This window comes from Lagopus muta, chromosome 2 (genome assembly GCF_023343835.1).
Source record: "Lagopus muta isolate bLagMut1 chromosome 2, bLagMut1 primary, whole genome shotgun sequence".
NCBI classification, from domain to species: Eukaryota; Metazoa; Chordata; class Aves; order Galliformes; family Phasianidae; genus Lagopus; species Lagopus muta.
Window position 1 is genome coordinate 17,624,935 of NC_064434.1, and position 26,716 is coordinate 17,651,650.

At 37.9% G+C, this 26,716-nt stretch overlaps 1 long non-coding RNA gene across 1 annotated transcript; it reads left to right on the plus strand.

Moving 5' to 3' along the window:
* Positions 1–487: 487 nt before the first annotated feature.
* On the plus strand, positions 488–26,371 carry LOC125689122 (uncharacterized). Its single transcript, XR_007375054.1, has 3 exons — positions 488–531; positions 20,503–20,626; positions 26,121–26,371. It is a non-coding gene; the product is annotated as an uncharacterized LOC125689122 (long non-coding RNA).
* The last annotated feature ends 345 nt before the right edge of the window (positions 26,372–26,716 follow it).

Genomic DNA, 26,716 nt, shown 5'->3' on the forward strand with positions numbered 1-26,716 from the left:
TGTTTCCTTGGAAGCCACTTGCAGAATATAGTGACTGCAGACATGCATTTATGGATGGTTTTAATTCAAGTAACTCTTACGAGGGCTGCTCCAAAAGTAATGCCTCCTGTGTTATTATACCGGCCCAGAACATCAAAGGCCACAGATGTAGAGGCTGAACCTTCTCACCAATATTCTGTTACTTTTTGTTTCTATGTGGCAGATAGCAGCAGCAGGATAATCCAACACAATGGTGCCTGCCATGGAGGTGCACATGAAGCAAAGATATGGAATTGAATTCCTCTACAGGGAAAAATAGCACCACAGAGGAACTGTTAGTTCACAGCTTGAAGTGGTGAAGGGCTGTGGCTTGCCTAGGGAGAACAGGCAAAGTATTTGCACCTGTGCTCCCCATGTTACCAGAGGAGGTGCACCCAGGGTAGAACCTCCCTGGAGTCATATAAGGGCCAGCCACTGCAGGGCGAGTGTCTCTTGTGCTGAGGTTTTCTGGGAAACAGGGTTGTATAGCTTGAGAGTCTGTTCACCAATTAGGTGAGTTCCATTCTTTTTTCTGTGTGTGTGACAATTGGCTTATGTGTGAGTACTTTGTCTGGTACCACCAAGGACCTATCAGAAGCAATTTTGCTTCTTTGTAAGCAGGACAAGCATCTATTAATGTTGACTAATATTTGCTGGAAGTTTATGGAGGCCAAACAGTGGGTGTGAGTACAATGAGGTGGTGATTAGTGCATTTTGGCAGTAGTGACAGTGGGACACTTCTGCTGGTACAGATTTTTACAAGCATAGCATGCTGACTCTTGTTCATTGCTGGTGAAAATACATAGCTAGTGGTGATGACTGTTCAAAAATGTTTCACCACAGCTGAGAGTTTGCACTATCAAGTAGTGTTATTGTAGTCTTTGTAGCTGTTGTAATTTCCATAGAAATAAACAGGAGACATTACTTTCAATGTAGCCTGTGTATCACTGAAGTGGTAGCTATTTTCTAGAAGAAGTCTGTGCTGTCTGTATATCACAGATCTATGAGAAAAAAACCTGTGAGTTCTGCATTATATAAGTCCTCAAATCTTGCATGGGTTTGTTGATGGGAGTCTGCAACAGAGACGTCTCACTGCTGTTGGTCACAGAGGCATGTAGAGAATGTCTTTCCCTCTTTCCTGGAAGGAATGATCTTAAGCATATTTACAGTGCTTCTCTGAGCTATGGCCTGTGCTTTTTAATTGTATGTAAATGAGCAGTCTAACAAATGAATTTGCATTCTGCAGTCCTCTGCTGGACCCCTGTCTTTAAATTCAAGGTGCTGCCTTTAATACAGCAACACTTTTCTTCCTTGATTGTACCTACCTGATGTTCCTGCAGGCATGTTTCTGAATGCTAGCTGCTGTAATTTGCATATCTATTTTAACTATTTTAAATTGTCTTTGCAACAAGATGATGATAGAATTTATCATCCCAAATAATATTTTATTTCTTGGGGGGGGCAGTATTCTGTGGCTTGTTTGAAGTAGTACAGGAGCTGCAGATAAGGGCAGGAGATGAAAAATGACTGGATATCTTATGATCAGCATCAGAAACCTTCACAAGGAACAAGAGCGATAACAACAAATTCATCCCTCTGTGAACTCCATAGGATATCATCAAACACTGCTTGCATATGTCTTTAAATACTTAATGTTTTGGTTGAGCAAAAACATCTAGGAATCACTGCTGCACTGGACTAGTATAAGTTTGTCCAATAGATTATTATGTCCCTGACAGCAACAAGGTGAAGGTACAAGAAACACATTAATGATCAATTACAGGAGTATCTGCCTTTTGGGCAGTGACTCACCAACTATATCTGCTAGTCATTTTTAGCAAAAAATGATGCATAACAATACATAAAGATATGGAAAAGAGGATTACTGTGTTCCCTTATGAATATTCTTTGAGCAGTCTAGTGGTTTAAATGTTGAGCTTGGCCATGATTGGAATCAACATTAAATATATTGTGGCTACTTGTAGATTTTTGGTTTTTTTTTATATACATTTGCGATGAATGGGTAAAGAGGAGTCACTGCAGTAACGTAAATGGTAGTTTGAAATTCCTGTCCTGTATCTAAAGGGAGGCTGAAACAATCATTCTATTACTATATTACTTAAGATGCTGAAGAGCATCCTGGAGATGCATTCTTCTCCTCTGTTCATCAACCTCCCTTATTTTGGCCTTTGAAGAAGACTGGGCTCCTTGCTTTTAGAAATTTTTCAGGTTTCTTCTAGACCTCCTTCTGAGGGTTTGCATCCTTGCATTGTATGAGGTTAAACAAAAATCCTGTGGTTCCAGAAATGTGAATTCATATTCTTTAATAATATCTATTTGGAATAATGGCCATTTAATCAAACCTAAAAAAACTATCCCCTAATTTTGTGCAATTTTTTCTATGCCTTAACTTGCCGTTAAGTCTTTAATATGTATTGCCTGAGCCAGTATCCTTGTGTAACCTTTTTCTTGTCTTGGAATTGTGCTCAGTGAGACCCCTGGGCAAGTTACACAAGGTCCAATGTTTGTTTTTTGTTATGTATGTTATAGCAAACATGTTCTAAGTGTTACGCTTTGCTTAAGTGAAACAAAGAGCCTTACTTTAGCCACCAGTCATTGAGAACAAGCAGATGCAACTCCATAACGCACTGCAGTATACTTCTACTCAGTATAAACACATGGTAATTTGACTACTGCTATGTGTTCTGTCTTTTAGTTCAATGTGTTAGCAGTTTTGTATGTATATTTCTCTTACACTTTGTCACTGTTCTCTACTCACATTAATGTCCTTGTTTCTTAAAGGAGCAAGCCAAAATATAAACTGGGCTACTCTCCTTGAATGTCCCCACAAGATCAAAGGGCCATCTCACGTGTCCATAGAAAGATAGCATAAAGGGTATTAATGTATTTACTGAATGGATAGTTAAAACTTTAATACATGGACTGTGTTTTGTTTTGGGAGACTGTCTGTTGGTTGACTTACAGTCATGCCAAGATGACAGCAGTTTTTTTGTCTACTGAATAAGTCTTTCTCTAGTTTTATTGGTTTTGTTTTTTGGTTGTTGTTTTTTTTGTTTGTTTGTTTTTTTGTTGTTTTTTTTTTTTTTAGTTGTTGGTTCATATTCCATTTGCAGAAAATGGTGGACAGGTAATGTCGTAAACTTCTCAGATGTATAGATGCTTTACGATGGGATTAATATATAAAAGAAAACATTTTTAAATGGTTTTCTTGTGTTACCTAGTGCAGTTCCTTGCTGAGAAATAACTAGGAGCTCTGTTGCACTGAAAGATTTTGCATATCTGAAATCTCAAGATCTGACAGGAAAGGGAGAGGAGTACAGAGTGGTATTGCATCCTACTCTCTTTCCATTCTCTAGGGTTGGTTTCTGACACACATTAGACCTACTTAAATTTTAGATCAAATAAGCTGTATTTGTCTGCTTTTGATTTGGGGATTTAAGCTGTTCTGAGTCATTGCATTCTCTACTGGAAGTGGAACTGATTTTAAAAATATATATATATATCCCATCAGGGGGCTTTGCTGTGGACATCAGAGTAACTTGCTGCAGCTGGAGACTTGGCTGTGTCAGGATTCTGCAGGTCTTAACCTCAGGAGGGATGGAGATGTTCCACCTACTGGTGAGGGAGTCACCTGTGAGATGGACAGTGAGAAGAAGGGTCTGATGTGCAGCTAACCCAGTAAAAGTGACAGATTGAAAAAGTAAATCCTGATTAATCTGTCTCTTCTGAATACTGTCCACATTGTTACATATAAAAAAGAAAAACACCATGTGAGTCCCCTGGTTGGTGTCCTTTTCCCTATTGTGTTTAATGATTGATCAGTAATATGAAATAGGTACAACTCTTTGATAATACTCACATAAGTACCTGTTTGTAATCCTTCTCATAACATTGCGTTTTAACTGATGGAATTTATTAACATTTATATTACTGAAGAGCTGAGAGGCATCAGCTAGGTCATAGCTCTGTTATGCTAGGTACTGTAAAAGGAGACTATCAGCCTGCCAAATGAATCCTAGCTCTATATATTTATTTTATGAAATATACCTTCTATATTTGCATTAATGGAAAGTGAAAAAACATTGCAAAATTGACCAGCAGTTTACAGCCTCTTTATTTTTTTAATTAAAAACATAAATATACTTCTGTGTAGCAAAATGGAAGTCTCCTAAAATGAACTCAGAATTACTTAACAAGCTTCTGTCCTTCCACCCACGGTTATATGGGAATTTTCCACAAAGATCTAGAAATAATTTAGCTTTTGAAATATGGTGGTAAAACCTCCATTATTTCTTTCTTCATTATTTCTTCATTCATTCTACATTTTAAACTAATATACCAGTAGGTGAAAGATTAACTTTTGAGTCATTATTTATGTGTTGCTAAAAACATACAAATAATCTAGGAATAAAATATCACTTTAACAGTGAAATGTAAACTGAGTCCTTGGTACTATATATCCTAGGTAAATAGGAATGAAATTTAGCTTATTTTTGTCCTACTCTAGCAGCACTAATGGAAGAGCATCTAGTACTTGCAGATCACAGAATCACCCGGGTTGGAAGGGACCCCAAGGATCATGTAGTTCCAACCCCCCTGCCTAGCAGGGCCACCAAACATACACATTCAGATCAGGTTGCCCAGGACCCCGTCCAACCTGGCCTTAAACACGTCCAAGGACGGGGCATCCACAACCTCCCTGGGCAGCCCGTTCCAGGGCCTAACCACTCTCCTAGTAAAGAACTTCCCCCTAACATCCAACCTAAATCTTGCCTCCTTCAACTTAAAACCATTTCCCCTAGTCCTGCTGTTGTCAGCCCTTTTGAAGAGTTTACTCCCCTCCTGGGTGTAGGTTCCCTTCAGGTATTGATAGGCTGCAATGAGGTCACCCCGCAGCCTTCTCTTCTCCAGGCTGAACAAGCCCGGCTCCCTCAGCCTGTCCTCATAGGGGAGGTGCTCCAGCCCCCTGATCATCTTAGTCGCCCTCCTCTGGAGTACTTTCACTTCAAATTATCCTCACCCCAAGGATGGGCACATGAAATAATACAGAGTAGGTGGCAAGCCAGTGGAAGGAATCATTAGATGTGTTCGCCTACTTACGTTCATTTTTTACGCTAGACCAGTATTCTAGGAGTTCTTGGAAACATTTACTTTAAAGATGGATTAAATGCTATGAAGGGTTAGTTATTAAACAGACTATGATAAAGGTTTGATATAAGTAAGAGAATTGTTCTCACCCGCTATCCTGTTTGTGAAGTTCAGGATTTCCTGTATTCATGCCATGAAATGATGATCCTAATATTTGATAAGAAATTTGTGCAGGATATAAATTTTGAATCTTGTCTTTAACTATAAACTTCTTAAGACTAACCCTTCTGAACGCCCTAAGTTAGAATTAAAGAGTATATAAACTTCAGATTTTGTGGTAAGTGTATCATTTCATTGCTGAAATTAATGGAATATAAATAATTTGTCTAAAACCTGGAAAAAATGTAATGATGGGAGGAATTCCCAGCAACAGCAGTCAAAATTGATGCTATGTTTGCAAAAAGAAAAAAAAAAAAAAGAGAGTATAGATCTTACAATTTTTGTATCCTCTGCCTGGCTCCAGCTGCCTTTAAGGCAGTTCCTTCAAATCCACCAGCTGACTTCTTGTACATACAAAGGGAGAACAGAACTATCAACAATATCAGATTATTGGATAACATTGAAAAGATCTGTTATTGCTCTTGATCTGCAACTTGAGTTCAGCATGTATTAGACATCAGAAAATCACAGAATCGCAGAATTGTAGGGGTTGGAAGGGACCTCCAGAGATCGAGTCCAACCCCCCAACCCCAAATGCTCATGGGATCTTAACATAGAGTTTGATGAAGCCTTAGGAGACCAAGATTCAGTAGTTCCACCTCTCCTGGAACTAGTTATCAGTGAGGCTGAAATTGAAGTTGATTTATCTGTCATGGAAACAAAATTCTGAGTTCTGAATATTCTCGTCAATCTGAAAGAGCTGACTCACAGTCAGAAGTGGGGTTGTTTGTGATCAAGCCTGTAAAAAAGTTATTAAGCCTTGTAGGATTGTATGAGTAGTTTGAAGAATAGTGAATGTAACCCTTACACTTACACAGACAGAACATCTTTGTCTGAGTTCAAGGAAGGAAAAATCAAAGGCATGGAGGTAAATGGCAGGCTAAAGATAAATTTGGCCAGCCCAGTCTGCTGGAACAAATTTTTAGATGCAAAAGATACAATTCATCAAATCACACTTCACTTGGAGGACTCCTTGGCACAGGAGGTCATTGATGTTTAAAGTTTGCGTACATTTGTAATCAATCAGGGAAAAGTCATGGAAGACAAATCAGTCTGAGGATAATAAATTAAGAGATGCTTATTCTGATTAGGAAGCTTGTGAGTTTCACATTTAGAGGTAGTAAGTCATGGTCCCAGGTGGTGGTCAGGCATTCAAAAGAGAGGTACAGAGATGTGCTTTCTTCCTCTTGGGTCCTTATATGCGCTTTTTTTTTTTTTGTTATTGTTTTTAGTACAAGAATTGTGGTACACTTAGTCCTCAGGAGCTTTGAGAAGGGTGCATATCTGGTCCCATCAGTGAATATCATCACTAGGCCAGCAGCAGTGATCCTGGTATTGCTTCTCAGTGGAAGAAGTCAAAGACAAGCAGAAGAAGGGATGATCGAGGACGCCTATCTCGGTGTTTAAGCAATGTTTCCAATAACCCTTTTGGGTGAATTTGAACTTTGGTAGTGCGCAAATGAAGTAGCTACTTTGATTGACTGGCTGATCATAAGTCCTGAGGCTGGCTGCCTCTGAAATTGATGGCGCAACCAAATAATTCCCTGCGGAGCAGTGTATTTATTACCTTTCCTCAGTGTGAAAATAATTAAACATTAAATTGTATTTAAAGTAAAAAGGCTAGGAAGAATGAACTATTTAGAGTCTTAACTTGCTGAGAATGTTCTTCCCAGACCTAGTAGAAGCACTGAATGTGTTGCAGAAAACTTTGGCTTTTTACTTACTAAAAGCATTATTTTGCATGACTGGATTATATGGCTGAGCCCTTCCGTAGAAAGCATTTACTGGAAAGATTTTCTGATTTGTTTCTGAACTGATTCACAAGACTATGCACCAGTATTTTCATAGGAATTAAGACCTGTTTACCTCTATTCCACAGAGGTGGAAAAACAATTTTTAGTTGATAGGAAATATATTTTTTTTGCCTGTTCAGATAAGCTGTCCTCTGGTTGTTTAAGCTTCAAGATCTTATCACTTCAATAGTCATTCTTGTCAAAGAAGATAGATGAGTGGTTGAGGTCTATATTCATAGAGACCAGTGCTTAGTCCTAAGTATTATACCTAAGAAAAGGCGATACCTGTGAGTTGTACCAAGGGATAAAATTTGCCACTGGAGAAGATACAAATGGGTTTTAAAAGAAGACTGCCAACCTGAAGACTGACTAGTGGTTTCAGTATTTTTTTATGGAACACTGCTCTATGTAAAGCCCATGGACATTTCTAGGAAAAAAAGGTAGATATGGGAAAACTCTAGGCTGCAGACTGCAAGTAGCAATGTGGAGCAGCAGCAGCTGAAGTAGCCTTAGGAGAAGGACAACAAGTGGAAGGAGCTGGAGAAAAAGCCACTGGTTAATCCACAGCCTCGTACTTTGTCTCCGTCTCTGATTTTTGCATTAACTTTGCATGTGGGTGTGCTACATGTTCATGCAGATGACCTGGAGAGATGTTATCTAACTCCCAATTGTCTGCTTGTATGTGATGATGACATTAATATATTTGATTTCTGTACTATAAAAACTATGTTGGGGAAAGAAAGGACATTAGACAAGAACTGTGGCTTACCAGGTGTGGGGGTTTATATAGGGACAAGCAATCCCTATATGCTATTACTACTAGCTCCATACCTTTTCACATGGTATTTCCTTGAAAAAAAATGGTGTGTTCCTGTTTTCTCATTTAAATGTTTCTGTGCTTGTACACACAGCAAACATGCACAGCACACATTGTGTGCTTGTACATATATTACTTGTAATCTTTCCCTGTGAATTTGTCAGCATAATTTCTTGAATTGAGCTAGTTACCAGTGACTCTGCTTCTGCCTGTTTGCTATCTTAAAAAAGATGCAATTTCACAGAAAGTATCTAATAATTCCTATTTCCCAGAATGTCCTAAAGTTTGATCTTCTTAAAAGGAAAGATAGGAAAGGCACCTTCAGCACTATTGCAACTGCTGCTTCCATTTAATGGTTAGATGGCAACTCTACTTCGTACAGGATTACTGTCACTGATGTGGAGGGGTTAGTAGATTGGTTGCCTTGAGGAATGAGATGAGATGATAAAGGAAAGAGGATGCTACCTCTGCGGCATCTGGTTCTGTCTGTCAATTTTCATTCTATGCAGCCTTTGTTGAGCCAAGGTGGTATTTGAAGCAGTTTCTTGCCTTTGCACACCTGCCTTTGTTTGGCATCTGCAAAGCGGTCAGTAGGGAGCAAGAATTGTGACAAATCTATTTTACTTAAAATAACTGAACTGTGTAATTGTTTGAGAGGGCTTAGCAGCCAAATGTGATAAAGCTGAAAGTTATGCAGATCACCAAAAGAACAGTATACAATGTCAGAGTTGTGCAGGAAATTGACTTGTGCTATATTATTCTTTGGTAAGCATTGGCATAATTATATTACTTAACTGCTCAAATTGCAGTGAATGTGGTTTTTAGAGTGCTGTGCTTTTGCTTAATGATAAAGGAAACCCTAAATTTCTTAACTACCTTTTGTTATTTGTACAATGAGGACTGAATCTTTCCTGCAGAAACTAGGTCCCTCTATGCTAAACCCTTACATCAGGTAAGTCTGGGTCACTTTCTTTATGCAAATCAGAAATGTCACAGTTAAGACCCTCATTGGAGGAGAAAGTCTTAAAAGGAGTGAGAGGACCAATAGTGAGTTGAAAATAATTTTTAGCTGATGTTCACTTCTTAGAGCAAATTTTACTTTGAAGGCAGGGATGTGTGGTTGGTTCTTGAGCTTGCGCCCGTCATTGGAGTGCCAGTGGTTTCATGTTTGCTCTTTCCAAAGTTGTGTATGTCACAGACAACTTGAGTAAAAATGTTGCCCCTAAAAATCCCCACTAATGGGAGATTGCAGCTTTCTACTGAAAACTTCCTTTGTTATTCTTCCTATTATTTAGTGACCATTTGTTTTCAGATGGAGTAACTAAAAGTCAACAGAAAATGCATCTTTTCTGGCATTTATTTTTTTCCTATTTTCAAAGGATTCAATTAGGGCACACAAAGCAAAATTATTTTAAAAACATGATTGATGTGGGAACATTAACTTAAACACTGTTGTTTGATATGTTCTTTTTAGTAATGCATATTCTATGATTAAAAAATACGTGGTACAGGATGCCAGGCTGAGATGATATTGTGAGGGAAGGAGTGAGAAGTGCTGTACCTTGCAAGGTAATATAATATGCTGAATGCTGTATTCTGTAGAATGGACAGGCTTAAAAGTTGGTGGTTGTACACTGTATTGTGCATAATGCAGAGGTTGGAGAACTGTTAATAACTCGTATGCTTGATTATCTTGTAGATGCATACATAGAATACATGTATACATTTATAAGCATGTGCACATAGAATCATAGAATATCATGAGTTGGAAGGGATCCACAAAGACCACTGAGACCAATTCCTGGCCCCACACAGGACCTTCCAAAATTCTAATTCTGTCTGAAAGCACTATCCAAATACTCCTTGAACTCAGCAGTGTGGGACCATGTGTGCTACCCTGGACAGCCTGTTCCATTCCCACTGCCCTCTGGTGCAGAACCTAACCCTTCAGCCTGCTCTGCTCTGGGCTGAGAAAAACAAGGGACCTCAGCTGTTCCTCGTATACCTTGCACTCCAGACGTTTCCCCATCTTTGTAGCCCTCCCTGGGATGCTCTTTACTCTTCTCCTTATATTTCTTACAGAAACTAGTTTACTAAATTTACAATAATTAATTTTAAGCTGAAGAGATGTTTGATTATTTTTTTGCATTATTTTTGCTAAGATCTTTTTTGTTTTGTTTTGTTTTTACCTGGGACTGTGGACAAGAATGGTAAATGCACTCAAGAAGAACAGGAGTTGAGACAACAAACATGCTTACATGAATAACTTTACTCAGAGTTGAGCTTGATGTAGTACGTGTATGGGATTTGCTTTGCACATCTTCTTGATCTTTTATCAGAGAGCTGGCCCTGTCTATGTTGCAGCATTATTTAAAATGATTCCCTGCAGTCTCAAAGTAAGATACACTTCTCTGTGATGCTTTTATGAACAATGTTGTACGTAACCTGAACAGAAAGTCCATTCACAAAAAAATTGCCTCCAGACAATAAATCTTCCAAAACTACGTGTGAAATAGCTTTGCTACAGCACTACCTTGAAGCACCAAAAAATTGTCCAGTAAATAAAAGATACTGTTAGAAACTGCTAATAAAGTTTAGAGAATCAGCCAGTGACAAGTTTCGAAACAGTAGTCTTTTGATAGAAATGACACTAATTTAGTACAAGGGGGGAAATTATCCAAGAGGTGGAAGATGAATGGTTCAGAAAATATAACTTTTTGTATAGTGGTACACTCAGATCATTTCTTGTAAGTTTAAAATGGAAATTGCTGTTTAAGAATAGAGTTTTGAACAAATAGTGGAGTTTGCAGAAAGAACTGGAGGACCTTGGATTTTGGAGAAAATGAATTAACATTAACAGGCTGGGTACATCTTGCCAGTAAGGAGAAAAGGGCAATATGGTAAAACATTTGTCTAAATACATATGTCTCAAGACCTGCACTCAGACAATGGAGTTTCTCTATCTGTTTCATCAGAGCCATTAGATGAGCTCAGTAAATTTACCTTTGAAGACACTAAGGTAGACTATAATAATTTTTTTCCAGTGGAGATTAGTGCCATTGTGGGATATATATTAAAAGAAGTGTTCAGGCTACAATATCTAAAAGGGAAGAGACTGGGCAACATTGATAGAAAACAACAAATTTTCTATTGAAGAATTTCCTTAGATTGGCCAAATGTCTTTACAGCAGATAATGAGCTATATTTCCTGAATACTGAGTCTGAGAAACTCTTAACTGCTCATAAATCCATGTACTGGAAAGTTTGGAACACTTAATGATTTGGCAACAGGCTTCAAAGAAAAGGATTTCATATAAGCTGAATTACTGTAGAAATAATGGACAGTGGGTAAACATGAAGGACTGCAGCTGAAGTATTGGAGACAAACCAACCTGTATATTTTGCAGATTAAATCTTTCCTTTGTGGTCAAGGATATTTGTCTTCTACAGTGATCATGGCTTCTATATATTATTTGAATTTCATGCCTCAAACTGTATGTATCTTGCTTTATTGTGATGTGATCTTGACTGATCATTTTCTTCACAGGTGTCTTTTAGTTGCTTGAAATGGTTTGAGTCTCATGAAGGGCAACCATACTGTGTACCTTATTGCTGTAAGCACTTTTTCTTTCTGTTCTCTAAGAGTTCAATGTAATTGAACTGATTTGTGTGGACGCTCGCACACAGGAAAGTCAGTCTTCTGTGGAGTTGTCTTGTCTGTGCTTTTGATATGAATGTTTTAACTGGGGGGGTCTCTTGTACAGATACTCCTCAGTAAACTCAGTCTTTCCATCATTTCTACAGTTTGTCACCCTTTTCTGTGGTTTTAATGACTATGGCAAATTCAGCAAGCTCTGCAAATGCCTTGTTAACAACTATTCTCTGACATGGCAGGCAACCTCATTTGAAATAACAGATGTTGTAGGAATTTGGCTGTCTTTATTTTGTGTCTTTTAAATTATCTGATCTATTTGAGTTCTTCCAAAAGAGGAGTGAGATTTCTGATCACTTCTAACAATACCACCTCTTTCATGCTCATTTTTGTTTTTGCTGACTTCCAGGATGCATATATACTGTATATATTGTCTGTGGGCTCAGAGTCTGGGCTTTTGGAATTCTATTGATGTTTCAAGTCAGTCTCAGTGGTGATCATGAGCTCCTCCTCTTCACTGCTCTGATAAGCACTTGTGAAGCTTATGTTTCGGGCTTAATGTAAATGCTAGAGCATTGCAGGAGAACCTGCAAAAATCAGAAAAGTAGGAGAAGCAGATGTATGAGTAGAAGTACACATTGTAGCATCAGTTTGATAAAGTTCACTTAGATTTGCTTTGATAAAGATCTTAAAGTTTATCCTTTGGATAGGTTATAACATAAAATGACTCTGTAGAACCATTCAAGTCAAGTTGTCAGATTCAGTTCTTACATCTCAGAAGTTATTGGAAAACTTTCTATTAATGGATTGTGAGAAGTCCTTAACCAAGTTAAGTTACTCCTTAACTGGAAGGAAATCCATCCTTCATGAATGACTACATGAGCAGAGTAAGACCAAGTGTGTTCTATGTAACTTATTTTCTGTAGAAGTTTATGAAAGCAAAAGTCATTCTAGAAAACTCATAACTAAGCTAACTTCCTTAGAACAGTTATGTCCAGTACATATTGAAAGCTTGAAGTCTTGAAAATACACTTGCCTGCATTTTTTTAGGATAATTTTTACTTTACTATAAAGTCAGAGTTCTATCTGAGGAAGTACAAATTCCATGTGTTAGGTATTGTTACCTGACTTTTACCTTAACGTTTCTTTTCCTTTTCTCAGGGTGTAAAGCACATCCTACACCAGACTTTTTTTTTTTTTTTTTTTTTTTTTTTTTTTTTTTTTTTTTTTTTTAGTGTTGAGACCTTTTGTGAAGGTCTCCTTTTTGGAGAGAGTAAACTGAAACCAAAAATTTCCTGTAATCTTCTTCCTTTCTAGAGGAAGATGCAGTGTCCTTAACTCTGGTTTCTACTTGACTCATGATGCCATGGAGCAAGAGTAATAGGTGTTTAAAGGTTTTACTCCCTAGCAGTAAAAGTCTCACTGGTTAGGAAGGAGCTATGTGAAAACTTCTGTTTTAAAAAGAAATTTAAAAAACAAAAAACAACAAAAAAAAAAAACCTGCAGTAATTTCTGGACCATTTGTTCACAACCCTATTCAGCACTTCTCACCCATCCCAAAGTTTTGATTCCCTTTCTGTGGGACTTTTAGTGCAAAACGCTTACAAAGTAAAAGGTGACATCTCCTGTGAAAGCAGTGAGGATTATTAGTGTGTCCAGCCCCAAACACTTCTCAGTCTTTCAGTGATTATAGATGCTTCCTATCAAAATTGTCTGAGATGCTGTAGCTTTTACACGGGGTTCTGCAAGAAGATAAGCCTTGAAAATTGCTGGACTGTAAAATAGCAGTGCACTGTGACACTAGCAAACCTTTAAAAGATAAATCTTGGCAGCCACTGGACTGTAAAATATTAGCACACTGACACCATTGGATCTCTGAAACCTCGGAGAAGGATCCTAAAAATTATTTTTCTCATGTAACATAATGAAGAAGACTGTCTAACCTTAGAAATCCATCTGGCTTAATTTGATTTACAACAATCCCGTGTTGATGGATATATATTTAGTAAGCTCCTAAAAAGGCAACAATGGCAGTTACTTAGTTGGTTTGTATTGGCCTACAATCATGATAGCTCTTAAGCAAAACCTGGCAATTTTTGCTCTCAGAACAATGGGTTATATGGAAAACTAAGCCTCCAAAAGGATTAATAACTTTAAATGATGAGGCAGTTTTTGCTATATCCAGCTTTTAAAAACATTGAGCTTGAGCCCCCATATTTGTGCCTGCTTAAATTCGTTAAGATCTTATTTTATTCCTAAATCAAAATTAGTTTTTCCCCTTTCTTTTTCTCCTTTTGAACATTAGTGAAAATTTTTTTTTTTGTCTATTTCTCCCTTCCTTTTCTCTAGCATTTTTGCAGGCTTTGCATTTACCCTTGAAAACCTCTGTGAAAATGCAGCCTTTTCTGCTCACTGATCCAAGAGGCTCCATCTACCAGGACCCCTTGAGATTATGACTTCTCTCTGCTGCAGGAGGAGCACCTGCTCAAATCTTCTGTTTTCATACAGCTCCCATGCCACAGCATGACCTCCATCCTTCCTCCTTGTCTCACTATTTCATACTTGGCATTTTCCTCCATCCCGTTACAGCACATTCCCTGCACTTTGACTCCATGTCCTCATCTTCACGCTTGTCTGCCCCTCTTCTGCATCCCTCCTGGTCTCTGCATTAGTCTCACTCAATTTGCTGTCCCGTTTCTGAATGCATTTTCCCTCCCTGCTGCTCCCACAGTCTCTGGCATGTCCATATTCTCCTGTCCCCTGCCTGGCCCTCACATAGAAGCTAACGGGCCATTAGCTTCCCTGATGGCATCCTGTCTTCTATCTGATTGCAAATAACCAGGACTGGCATCCATCTTCACTGGTTTACCCAGAAACTTTAAATGGATTTGGCAACCAACCTTTTGGGATCAGGCTTATCCTTGCCCCAGTGTTGTTAACAGGAGATGGAGAGCATCTTAAGGCTCAAACTTTACAATATTGTAAACAAATGTTATTTATATTTTATTGCTTGTCTTTAGGGTATGGCAAATATTAATAAAAGCTCAATATGTCCTATGATTTGAACCAAGACAAGAAAGGTAGTGAGGCTCTTGACACAGGTCCTCCAGAGGAGCTGCAAAGGTGTTTGAAACAGTTTCTACCATTTATGTGGCAGACATATTTTTAAAACAATACTAGACACGATGGCATCTTCATTATGATATTTCTTGCTACACACTGTGGGAAACTAATCATGACCTAAAACTAATCACTGGACCTACTAAAACACCTTCCCTTCTAAGACTTCTGAAGGTATATTTTATTTCTGAAGTTAATCTACCCTTACTAGGTGGGGAGGCAGGAAAACAAGTCACAACCTGTCAGAGGCTGGAAATCCCAGGCTCAGTGTGGTTTCGACTAGCACTCCATCACTTAACGCACAAATAGAGGCTCTGGTCTCTCTGCAGCAGCTTTTTTTTTTTACAATGCCAGGATGGCGTCTGTGCCCACTGCAAATGATTGCACTGTCAGATTCATAATCAGCTGGACTTGAACAGGCTGGACTGTTTGCAAGGTGTTTTGAGAGTTATTCTTCAAGAGGTAGTTCTTCAACAAATATAATAGTTGTGACCCAAGCTTTAGAACAAGCATGTGCTAAAAACAGGATAGCATATTCTGTCTAACAGTCAAAACAGAATCGCAACCTCATAGCCATATGTTATAGGCAAAATATGAAGTTATACTGGCATATACAAAACTGAACCTGAAAACAGAATTAACATAACGCACAAACCAGAGGATTTCTTAATGATGTCGTGTGCTGTTGCTCTCTTTCATGAAAGACTTCAAAATGGGGGTAAAGATTTGTCTGGGGAACTGCATTTTTTAATATATATGTATACACACATGTATACACACAGTGTTTTTTTTTTTTTTAATGGAATTCATCCTAAGAGAGACAACACAGGAAAAATAACTGCAGATTTGTTTTTGAGTTCAACACATTAACCCAGTATAGACCTTTGAAGTAGATGAGATGTGTTTTCTTTGTTAATTCTTATGGTAAAATACAGTATACATTTAATAATCAAGACCAGGTTTTCATAACAGAATATCTGAAGTGCAAATTATAACCTATATATTCTTAAATGCTTCATTCCTTTAGTATACAGTACTTTTTCATTGTGACCTTTTAGAGATCTGCTATTGTCTGAACATCTGGCTATCCTGGGCACTAGAGACCCTGCTTTCCCTAAAAATTTTGCCCCAAGAAAATTCTGCAGAGATTTCTTTTCACTTACATGTGCAAATAAAACAGTGGCATTGTACATCCAGGTATTTGCTTAATCATTTTCAATGCTGGATTTACATACTATGAGCAAAGTCAAAATGGTCTTAATCCATCGTGTAGTGGATTTGACTGAATTTCAATATTAGTAGTTCAATGATACCCTTGCTCGTTAAGAAAAATTCCCCCGGAAATAGCATATCATAATCAAAAGTAGCATAATAGTCAGAGACCTCTTTCCTAATAAATTATTTCCTGCTCTATTTTTGGTATTTACTCTGATAGAGGAGAACACAGTAATTGTATAGTTGTTTCCTGTTGATATGAACAATTCGTTGGTTCTCAGTCATTCACCCTCCGGCCCTGGAGAAGTCATTTGGCAGTTTCATAGATTTTTAAGCCATTAGGGACCATTAGATCATCATGTCTGAACTTTCTGCATAAATCAGGTCATGGAATTTCATCTAGGTACTCCTGTATTGAGAGGAATAACTGATATTTAGCAAAAACTTGACTTTAAATCTCACAGCTTTCCTATTTAAAAATATATATATATTGTTTCTACTACCTTATTAGTATCTGAGTCTTGAAGATTGTTTAAGGTTTCTGTGTACTACGGGATACTGTGGTTTAACATACTCTAAAACTGAACAGTGGAAGTATTTCCAATGATGATCTAAACAGGGTTTTTCAATCAATGTGGTGAACTAGGTACTGGGACAAATGAATCAGTGGTGGCTCAAGCAGGAAGGAGTTTTCCCATTTTAGTCCAAGATTTTTTGTTATAATAGTTGCTTAGAATTTGAAGATGCACAGCACAAAAATTGTTTTGAATGAAAGCTAAAAATCAAATGCTAAATACAAATGAAATAGAAGTATGTTGTTATTAAAGAAATTTTAAGGACTTAGATTTCGCTTTCAAATTAAGAATTCACGGAGATTCTAGTTCCTTTTATCTTCATAAGCCATTTATGCTAATTTTTTTTTTATATTTCCGTAAGCATTTGATATTTATGGTGTGAATCTAGAATTATTTTCCTTTCACAATAATGTCAGTGGGTCAACATAGGGGAATACTTGCATTGCTGTAGGTGTTTTCCAGTCATTCTCTATTTTGAGGTATTTGGTTATGTATGAGCTGTTACCCACCCTGTCTTAGACTGCAAAATGCTTACAGCCTGCATCACCTATACCTTTGCATTAGGAAAATATGATTTCCAAAGAGGTGTAAGAATCACCTCTGATCACCTTAATGAGAGAGCAGGAGTGGGTAATCAAATGTGTTTTACATATTCAGTGAATGCGAATTTAGTAGGACTTGGCCAAGTTTTATGGCTTTTGGAATATGTAGAGTGGTAGTGAAGTTTCAGAAAGCTACTGTTTTTTTGCTAATTTTTATTACTCTTTGTGTTTTTAATAACAAACTTTAATTTGCTGTAATACACAGTTTTTACTTTGCTGCTGTGAGTCTTCTCTAGGTGCTCTTTGTTGCTCAAAAAATCTTCTCAGAGAAGAATTTAAAGTTTGGTCTGAATTTCAGTCTACAACAAAGCATCAGAGTATTTTAGTCCAGGCCTTTCTAGTCTATTTATATTTAACTGTAATCTGTGTATATTTAATCTATTTGAAATACACACAAAAATGTATTGCTGAAGAAAGCCTTTAAGAACATAGAATCAATAGAAACATAGTGTCCCAGGATGCCTTAGGTTGGAAAGGACCTTTAAGATCATTGAGCTCCAACTCCCTTCCACGGGCAGGGTTGCTTTCACCAGCTCCAGATGCCTATGGCCCCATCCAACCTGGCCTTGAGCACTTACAGGGGTGGGGCATTCTCTAGGCAGCATGTTCCAGTAGTATGCACAGTACTGTGAATACAGAGTGAACTATCACTTAGGAGTCAGTAAAGCTGGTGATAAAGACTTTAACCTCTCTGCTCTGATCAGCCTTTTTTTGTTTTGTTTTAAATTTGTTTAGATGTATTAAAACTTCACATTTGTGTTTAACCCCTGAATGGTTATACAGTAGTAGAAATGCTGCTTAAATGTTAAGAATGAAGAGGTAGTTGATTCAATCCATCCAAAATTTCCAGATGACATAAGTTTTTGGGACATTAAGTTGACATTTTTAAGTCTATCTTTTGTGTTATCCTGCAGGTTCTGCTGCTCTGAGCATTTTGGCTCTGATTTCCGCTGGAAGCAGCAGTTTATAACTTATTCTCACAGGTTACTGCTTCTTTCATCTGATTGTACTTGAAGAACTATGATTTTTTCCACTGTTTGCAGTGAGTGGGGAACAAGAGGAGACCAGTAGGGGCTGTTGGCATCCAGGCAGACCACTTTGTTAGGAAAAGAGTCTCAAGGAGAAGACAGGACAGGGAAGAGGTCTCAACAAGTAAAGCAGAAAGCTGTGTAGCAGCAAGCTATGATAAAGAAACGGTTCTTTTGTACACACATGAAAAATGGAGCTGAAGGAATAAATATGTTTTTTTAAAATAACTGACTTGAAAGGAAATGTGGATAGCGCAATTACCACCAAGCCTAAGAAGATGAGATTGTATTTAGCTTAACTGGCAGGTAATCTAAGAGGTGCTGCTATCCTTGCTTCAGGGCTTCTGACCTCTTCCATGTTCATAAAAGGGGAAAAACAAACAAACAAACAAAAAAACAAAACAACACTTGATACTTTTTTCGAAAAACTACATGGAAGACTTCAGTGATAAACAGTATGGATGCTTATTGTATCGCTTAGAACCAACAGACTCAAAATCAAGGAAATGAATAGTTTAAGGTCCTTGTAAATCTTAAGTTCCTGGCACACAAAACCCCTAGGTTCTTCTTAGCAAGGGCAAGGAAATGTGTATTTCATCACAATTGCCTTAACTCTGACTTGTGCATTGTAGCTTTTATGTATTATTTGTTTTATATTGATTTAGAGTAGAATTCATCTTCACTATGTTTTAGCTCTCTAAAGTTAGGGGTTTCATTCAAGCTATTTGTCCAGGTTCCTCATATAGCAAATGGAGAAAGATAGGTTCCTCCAAAAGGCAATTCATTTCTTTCTTAAGATAGGTGTCTGATATAGGCTGGATGAATTGCTTTCTATCACAGTCTGTCTCCATGGCTTGTACAGGAACTTAACTGACTAGCTTAGGTTAAGCATCCAACTTTCAGATGGCTTAAAAATTAGATGAGATGAATCTTTCCAAAATTTTTTCTTGTAAGGGATACATTTAACTTAAAAAAAAAATATCTGGTAGTCAATGCTCCATGTGTTATTTCATTCAAATTTGATGAATGTTATATCTTTGGAGTTATATACCTGGAATTCAATGAATAATCACAATATCAGATAATAACCAAATTATATATGGCAGGCGATTGATCAATATCTGACATTAATGTGCATACAAATCTTTCTCGCATTCTCTTTCTAAGAAGTGCATTCATTTAGTTTGCCTATAGAAAATAAAACCGGTTTATTTATCTTCTGAGGAGCCAATCATGAAGAGTTTATCCTGAAATATTGCAGAACTTTAAGACCTAAGTACTCCTGAAAAGTCAAGCTGATAGTATTGATTAAGGGTCAGAGTTAAAAAGGAGTTGTAATGCATTTGTTTCCAAAGGAATTGTATGGTCACACTTTATTTATGGGAGTGAGATTTTTGAACCATTAACTTTTTTTTGAGCTTAATTGTCTGACTTTGGAAATGATGCAATAACTATTATCTCTTAGCAACATCAATTAGTATCTTACACAAAGGGGGGTTGCATGCTTCAACATTTTCCCAACTCTTTACGTGATCTTATTCATATGTGTGTGGACAATTAGAATTCATCTGCTAAGATTTTTTTTTTTTTTGAAATGAGGGTGACAGGTCATTGGTTTATTAAATCATGGGAATGAGTAGTGCTGGACAAGCAAAGAATGCCTCTTGTGTGTTCCTGACTCTTTCACTGAGCACCTGACAAGATATGCCCATCTCCTAGGTAGCTACGTTAGCCATGCATGTGTGCACATCACAGCATGCCTTCCTTCCAAATGCTGGTAGAAAGGGCTAAAAAGTCACTGCAAATTAAGCATCAGACCTGGTAGTAGTGTAGGCAGCAAACTGCTACCGTATCTTTTATTCTGTTTGTGCAAACAAATTGCCCTCTGACCTGGAAGAATATGTCTAGGGTGAGAAATTATTTGCCCTGGATTCTGACTGGTTCTATGACCTGTTCAAGTCAAACCTTGAGTGGATTTAAGTACCTTCAATTTACTATTTGCACCAGTTTCCTTAATTCCAGAGACAGTGACATTGTCAATATCTAGGCCTGCACTTGTGGCTTACAGTAATGTAAGGTTCCTATTTCCAGGAGTATTTGACCAATAAAAAAATCAATTTGCTTTTGCATATTCAAAAATAAATCACATTCTTCCCTCACAAGAGCTTGGAATGGATAAATTTGCATTCAGAATGCATTTCTGGGGACAGAAGAGGGATCTTCCCATTGTAATAACAGAAGAGCATTACTTCTTTTCATGGCACTTCATAGTTATAACCACTTAGTTTACAACAACTGTGGAAGGTGATGTAGATTCTTTTTCTTGCCTTTCCCTGAACTGCCACCTTTTTCAGAAAAGCATTGAGGAGACCTGTGTTCATGTTACCATGGAAGATCTGTCGTTCTGCTCTTTCTGCATACAAAAGTCTCGTGTCTGCTGCAGATTATCTGGCAGAGAAAACAAGAAGTACATCCAAGGTATCTAGAAAACTCATGGCTAATGCTATGGTATAATGTTGTAGGTGTGCCAATAGCAGCAGGTCATCAGAACTCATTTATAGCATTGCTGTTTGCTGTTGAAATGTGGAAGTAGCAGTTTCTATCTAGTAACAACAAGCAAGATTTTTCCCTATAAACCTGAGGGAAAATTTCCTCAAGAGCGAAAACCTAAAGCTGATCATTACTTGCTCTGAAGCCACAACAATGAGGCTTGCTATTCTGATAATTGAGGGCCCACAAATCTTTAGACTGATTGCACATTCGAATTCTGTATGTATGTTGCTGCAAAAGTAATGCCTTGTATTTACTTCCATGGATACTGCAACAGCTGTGAAGAACACAATAACACTACTTAATAGAGCAAATTCTCAGGGGCAAAGCAATGTTCTTCAACGTGGTTACTACCATCAGCTGATGTGTAGATGAGCTGATACAGATATTTTTCATTTTCATGTGTGACAGTTATGCATGACTTTTTGGAACATGACTTGTCTTTCAGTCACTCTTACCACTGCTGAAATGCATCACCCCCTACCTCACTGTGCACGCGTACACTGTTTGGTCTCCATAAATGTTCAGCAAGTGTCAATGAATGTCAGTGGGGACTTTTTTTCTTCATGGAGTTCAGTCCTGTAATTTTGCTTCATGTATACTTCCATTTCTGCTGCCATCTGTTGCACAGCAACAGAATGTAGCAGGACATTGCCAGGAAGGGTCAGTCTCTACTGCCATACCACCAACATCTACCTCTGACATGATGGGCCAACATAATAAAATAGGAGGTCATGGTAATAACAGTCCAGGTTATAAAATCATAGAATGGCCTGGGTTGAAAAGGACCTCACAGATCATCTAGTTTCAACCCTCTTGCTGTGGGTGGGGTTGCCAACCACTAGACCAGACTGTCCAGAGCCACTCAGTGTAGTTTAATTCCCCTCAGATCTTGTAGCCTTCAGGCTAAGGGTTGCCAAAGATGAGTGCAGTGAGAGATAAAACTCCTGGAAGGATTTTGGCTGCTCATGCCTAGGTTTGGACCCTACGTATACACTTCAACAGGAGCCAGAGACCTCTAGTCATCTGTTCTGTGAGGGAGAATGAAGCCTTCGGTTTTTCCTCTAGCTTTACTTGAGCCCCAGCTGCTAGTTGCACTTTTGCCACTGTGGTGAAGGACTGGGAGTAGTGGAATGTTTTTTGTCAGCGTTGTTCTCTCCCTGTCCAAAAGCAGATATTTGATGTAAGTAGATGTTCATGCCGAGTCTGTTTGTGTTGTATTTCCAAAAGCTCAATTTTTGTAAATCTGGTCCAGCATCTACCAAAGAAAGAACCTGGTAAAGCCGGCAATTGAAATGTTAATCTAAAGATGCCACTTAATTAGATTTGTGAGAAGCAGACTCTAGTGCCTTATGATGTGGCTCTTGATTCTGTGTGTGGTCATCAGCCCAGAAACCTCTGCATGTAGACTGCCACAACCTGCCCTCAAGGGGAATGAGAAACAGAAAGAAAAAGGGACATTAAGAGGGAAAGAATTTTACCTGCTAGGCCCAGATATGCTATATTTAGTCCTTTCCAAATCTAGTAACTCTCTAAAACCAGCCACAAGAGAACTTTCACATTTGGGTCTGAAGATTCAACTACTATGAAGTTTTTAGTTGTCTGTGGTTACTTTGTTGACTTCCTTTATTGTTTGTTTCCTTTTGCAAAGGCTTAAAAGTTTGCCTCTGAATCTAATGCAGGCTTTGCTTATGGGAGCCATTTAAAGCCTGGGGGGAAGAAGAAGGAAAAAAAAAAAAAAAAAAAAAATCCCAGAAAAAAAACAAAACCAAAACTTCCAAATAAACTGAAGGAAATAATTCTGCATTTAAAGGCAAATGTGTATGATGACCTAACAGACTCTTTTTTTCTTGCTTTTTGTTTTTGTTGCTAACTTCTGTGGTTTTTGTCTGTGTCTCAAATGAGATTTCCAAGAGCCAGTGAAATAGCTTCATGTTAGGGGGGTTATTTTTATGATTCAGTGCATCCAAACTTCATGAAAAATATGCAAATCACTTTCATTATAACCATATCTTGTCGCAACATGCAGCATGCATAGTGCCAAAAATGAATGCATTCATGGCATCTTTTGGGTCCTAAGATCCAATTATGTCTTTTGTTGTTCTTTTTTGGCTTTCTGTGTCAGCTGCATGCTCTGTAAAGTTACTGATTACTGACCTGTTGGCAACTTTACAAATCAGCTTTGAAATGCAAGCTGTCAGTAGCTCTTGAGTATCCCAGTCCCAGGTTACCAGGGCCATGAAATGCTGCATTGAATTTTTAATCTGTTTTCTCTTTGCTTCTGCCTAGCTTTTTCCATGTTAAGGTCAGTTTTGAAACTGGCTGAATTCTTTAATAATCGCTATCTTTGTAGTCCTCACTGAATTCAGAAGGAAGAATTTTTTCATTGCATTAATATTATTATTATTTTTTTTACTGTGGGGGCTTATTACAGTGGCATATTTTCTATTTAAGTTTTCACTGTTAGGTCACAAAGTGCACTACAGTCTAGCCAAAATATTGCCTTATGAAGATATGAGTGAACTGCCACTAACATGAAATTTCACTGCTCCTCTTCTAAAATCCAATAGATTTGCTCTTGCACGTTTTTTCCCTTCAGCCCTGCTCCACGAGAAGACTTGCTGCCTCAGATACGTGTCATAGAATCAAAGAACCATAGAATCACCAAGGTTGGAAATGATCTCTGAGATCATCCAGTCCAAACGTCCCCCACTAAACTACGTCCCTTAGTACAACATCCAAACATTTCTTGAACATCTCCAGGAATGGTGACTCAACCACCTCCTAGGCAGCCCATTCCAATGCCTGACCATTCTTTCTGAGAAGAAATTTCTCCTACAATCCAGAATGATGTCCTTTGAATGTCCTTCGGCTTACCTCTCTAAATGTTATAACTGCAGTTTATTTAGTAATTCTATTGTCAAGCTTTGATCTTCATTTTAAAAAGTTATCTATTTACTTATTTGTTTATTTTTAAGAGGGACAGGACTGAAAATTTGGACCTAAATGTGAAACAAAGCAATAATCTTCAAGTTTCTCCCGGTAGCATTTATCATTTATAAATTTGCTTTGATTTAGTGAGTAGATAGTTATTTGATTGCAGCAGTGCTTATTTGATTGCAGTAGTGAATAATCCTAGAATGCTTTATTCTCAAAGATCATAGTGATGCTTTATTTTACTGGATATCCTAGATGTAGATATATGATCCTAGAAGTCTTTTTTGTTTGCCGGTTCCTATTACTTGATGGCACACCTAAGCAGATAGTTATCACCTTTAATTCATTATATCTCATTCCATGATTCTGTTATTCTCTGTGTTTCATCTAGTGGTTGGCAATCCTGCCCACAGCAATGGGGCTGGAACTAATCTTTGAGATCCCTTCCAATCTAAGCCATTATAGGATTTTGTGATTCTATGATTCACCATAGCAGTTTGCATACTCTTACGGAATCTTATAATAATGTGATATTTTAACCTCAGAGTGAAAAGACAGTTAAAGATATTCTTTACTACCAAGGGATGTAGTTCAGTAAGAGGTACTGTGGTAGTATTTCCATTTCCAATTTCCATTGAAATCCATCACTGCAGTCAACTGAAACTGAATTTACTTATGGCTGGAAGCAATGCTTTATACTAAATAAGTAGAGGCACAGCAAGATTTAATGAAGGCGCTATTCAGCACATGCCTCAAAACTATTAGAAAACTGGAGGTAGCTGGGGCATAAGCTTACCAGAAATGTACACTGAGTATCAAAATATAACTAGTGATTCAAAGATAACCTGCCTTTGTAGGAAATAAACAATTAGCCATATAGTGAACATATAGCAATGTGACTTTTAAAGCTCAGCTGCTAGTGCTTTGTAAGGTAAATTCTTCTTTGTGCAAATTATCTCCAGTCAAACTTATCTTGTGACCGGGATTTCATATGAATCCCAGTGAATTCATATGAATCCATATGAATTTATCATTCTGTTGCTCTTCTTTCTGGTTAAAGGGGTAGAAGAAATATTTTGGTTAGTCCCCTCTGTCTGGTAACAAGTTTATTTTGTTATTCATGCAGAAGCTTAATGACAACTGATAACTTTCCTCTTCTGTTGATTTCATTGGAGATTGGACAGCAGTCAATGTGTTTTGAAGTAGCAGGATTATAAGTACGCAGAAAGTCTCCCAAACAGAACGTTAATTAAAGCGTATTTTCTTATGGTGTCAGAAGTAAAAATTACACTCCCAGTGGCATTTATTTACAACATTTTTAAGGAATGTATTACTTATATCTAAAAACCTCAGAATCACAGAATTGTGGGAGCTGGAAGGGACATCCAGAAATCTTTGACTCCAACCCCCCTGCAAAGCAAGTCCCTATAGCAGGCTGCACAGCTAGGTGTTCAGACATGTCTTGTGCATCTCCAGAGGAGAATCCACAACCTCCCTGGACAGCCCATTCCAGTGCTCCATCACCCTCACTGTGAAGAAGGTTTTTGCATATTGGTGTGGAACTTCCTATGCTCAAATTTATGGTCATTTCCCCTTGTCCTGTACCCACAGACCACTGAAAAGAGGTTGACCAGGACCCTTTGTCTCCCACACTTAAAAAATTAAAATACTTACAAACATCAGTAAGATCTCCTCTCAGTCATCTTTTCTCAAGGCTGAGCAGACCCAGATCTCCAAGCATTTCCTCACAGGGGATATGCTCCAGGCCTTTTATCATCTTTGTAGTCCTCTGCTGGACTCTGTCAGGAGATCCCTGTCTTTTTTGTAAGGTACTTCAGGTGAGGCCTGACCAGGGCAGAGTGGAGGGAGAGGGTCACCTCCCTTGACCTGCTGGCCACCTGCATCCTTTTAATATACCCCAGGATCCCATTGGCCTTCTTGGCCAGCAGGACACACTTCTGGTTCGTGGCTGACCTGTCATCCACCTAAAATGATGGGTCTTTAACAAAAGCAGAGTAAAACAACCGAAATACTTGTAAAACTCTGAAAAACGACAACAACAAAAGACACAACTCTGAAAAAAATACAGTTTTTCCATCACACTTTTCTTCTTGTATTCAAATACTGATAGACATTTTGCAGTGATGTGGGAATAAAGTGATCCAGCCTTATTGAAGATGGGCATGGAGCTGCTCGTGTTACAGTTTTAGCAAAAAGACTTCTAATCATCTTTACGGGGGTTCATCCATGTGAGTTCCATACCATTCATATTTTTATGGATAAAGGAGTCCAGGGTGTTAGGCTTCTCAAAATTCAGAACATCAGTGTTAATGGATATTTCATAGATTTCCTATGAGCAGGCTGCAATGATGATATGTTCTCATGGGTTGCTTGGGGCTTACCTTGTTGCACAGAAGCAAAGATTTGATGGGAACTAAATATCTTGGTATTATTTATAATTTTTTAATTCTTCCTTTTTGAACAGGTTTGTTCCAGTAAATCTTATTGAGATAATTGAGGAGTTATGCTTTTTGCACATATGGATAGAAAAACAAGATAGCATTAGAGAAGGCAGCTATTCAAGTATTTGTGGAAGGAAAGAGGTGGTGAAAATGAGCAGAGCACCAAAAAGGACAGAGAAGAATGGATAAAACTGAAACTGAACAAGAGCAGCAAATAAACAACTTGAAGCAACTTCATTTTGCCAAATAATTCTTGAACCAGATATAACTGCTGATGACTAACAATAGTAGTTATTTTGTTTTGGTAGCACTCATAACATGATAATTGATGGGCAAGAGCTTTTCTCCAGATATGGCAACCTATCATACAAGACAATTAAAAATAAATCACATCACTGAAGAGTAAAGCACATAGTGAGAGCTACAGATAATATTTGTGAACAGCATACTCTCTTTATGAGGTGCATTTCTTTAGGCACCGAAATCTGAAATTTTCAGTGTTTTTTTGGACATGGCTTTGGATTAATCATAGGAAAAATTAGACTGTAAAGGCTTCTGTAGACTAGACTGAAAAGTGACCCGTAAGGCTGAATGTGTATAACTTCATATATGAGCATAA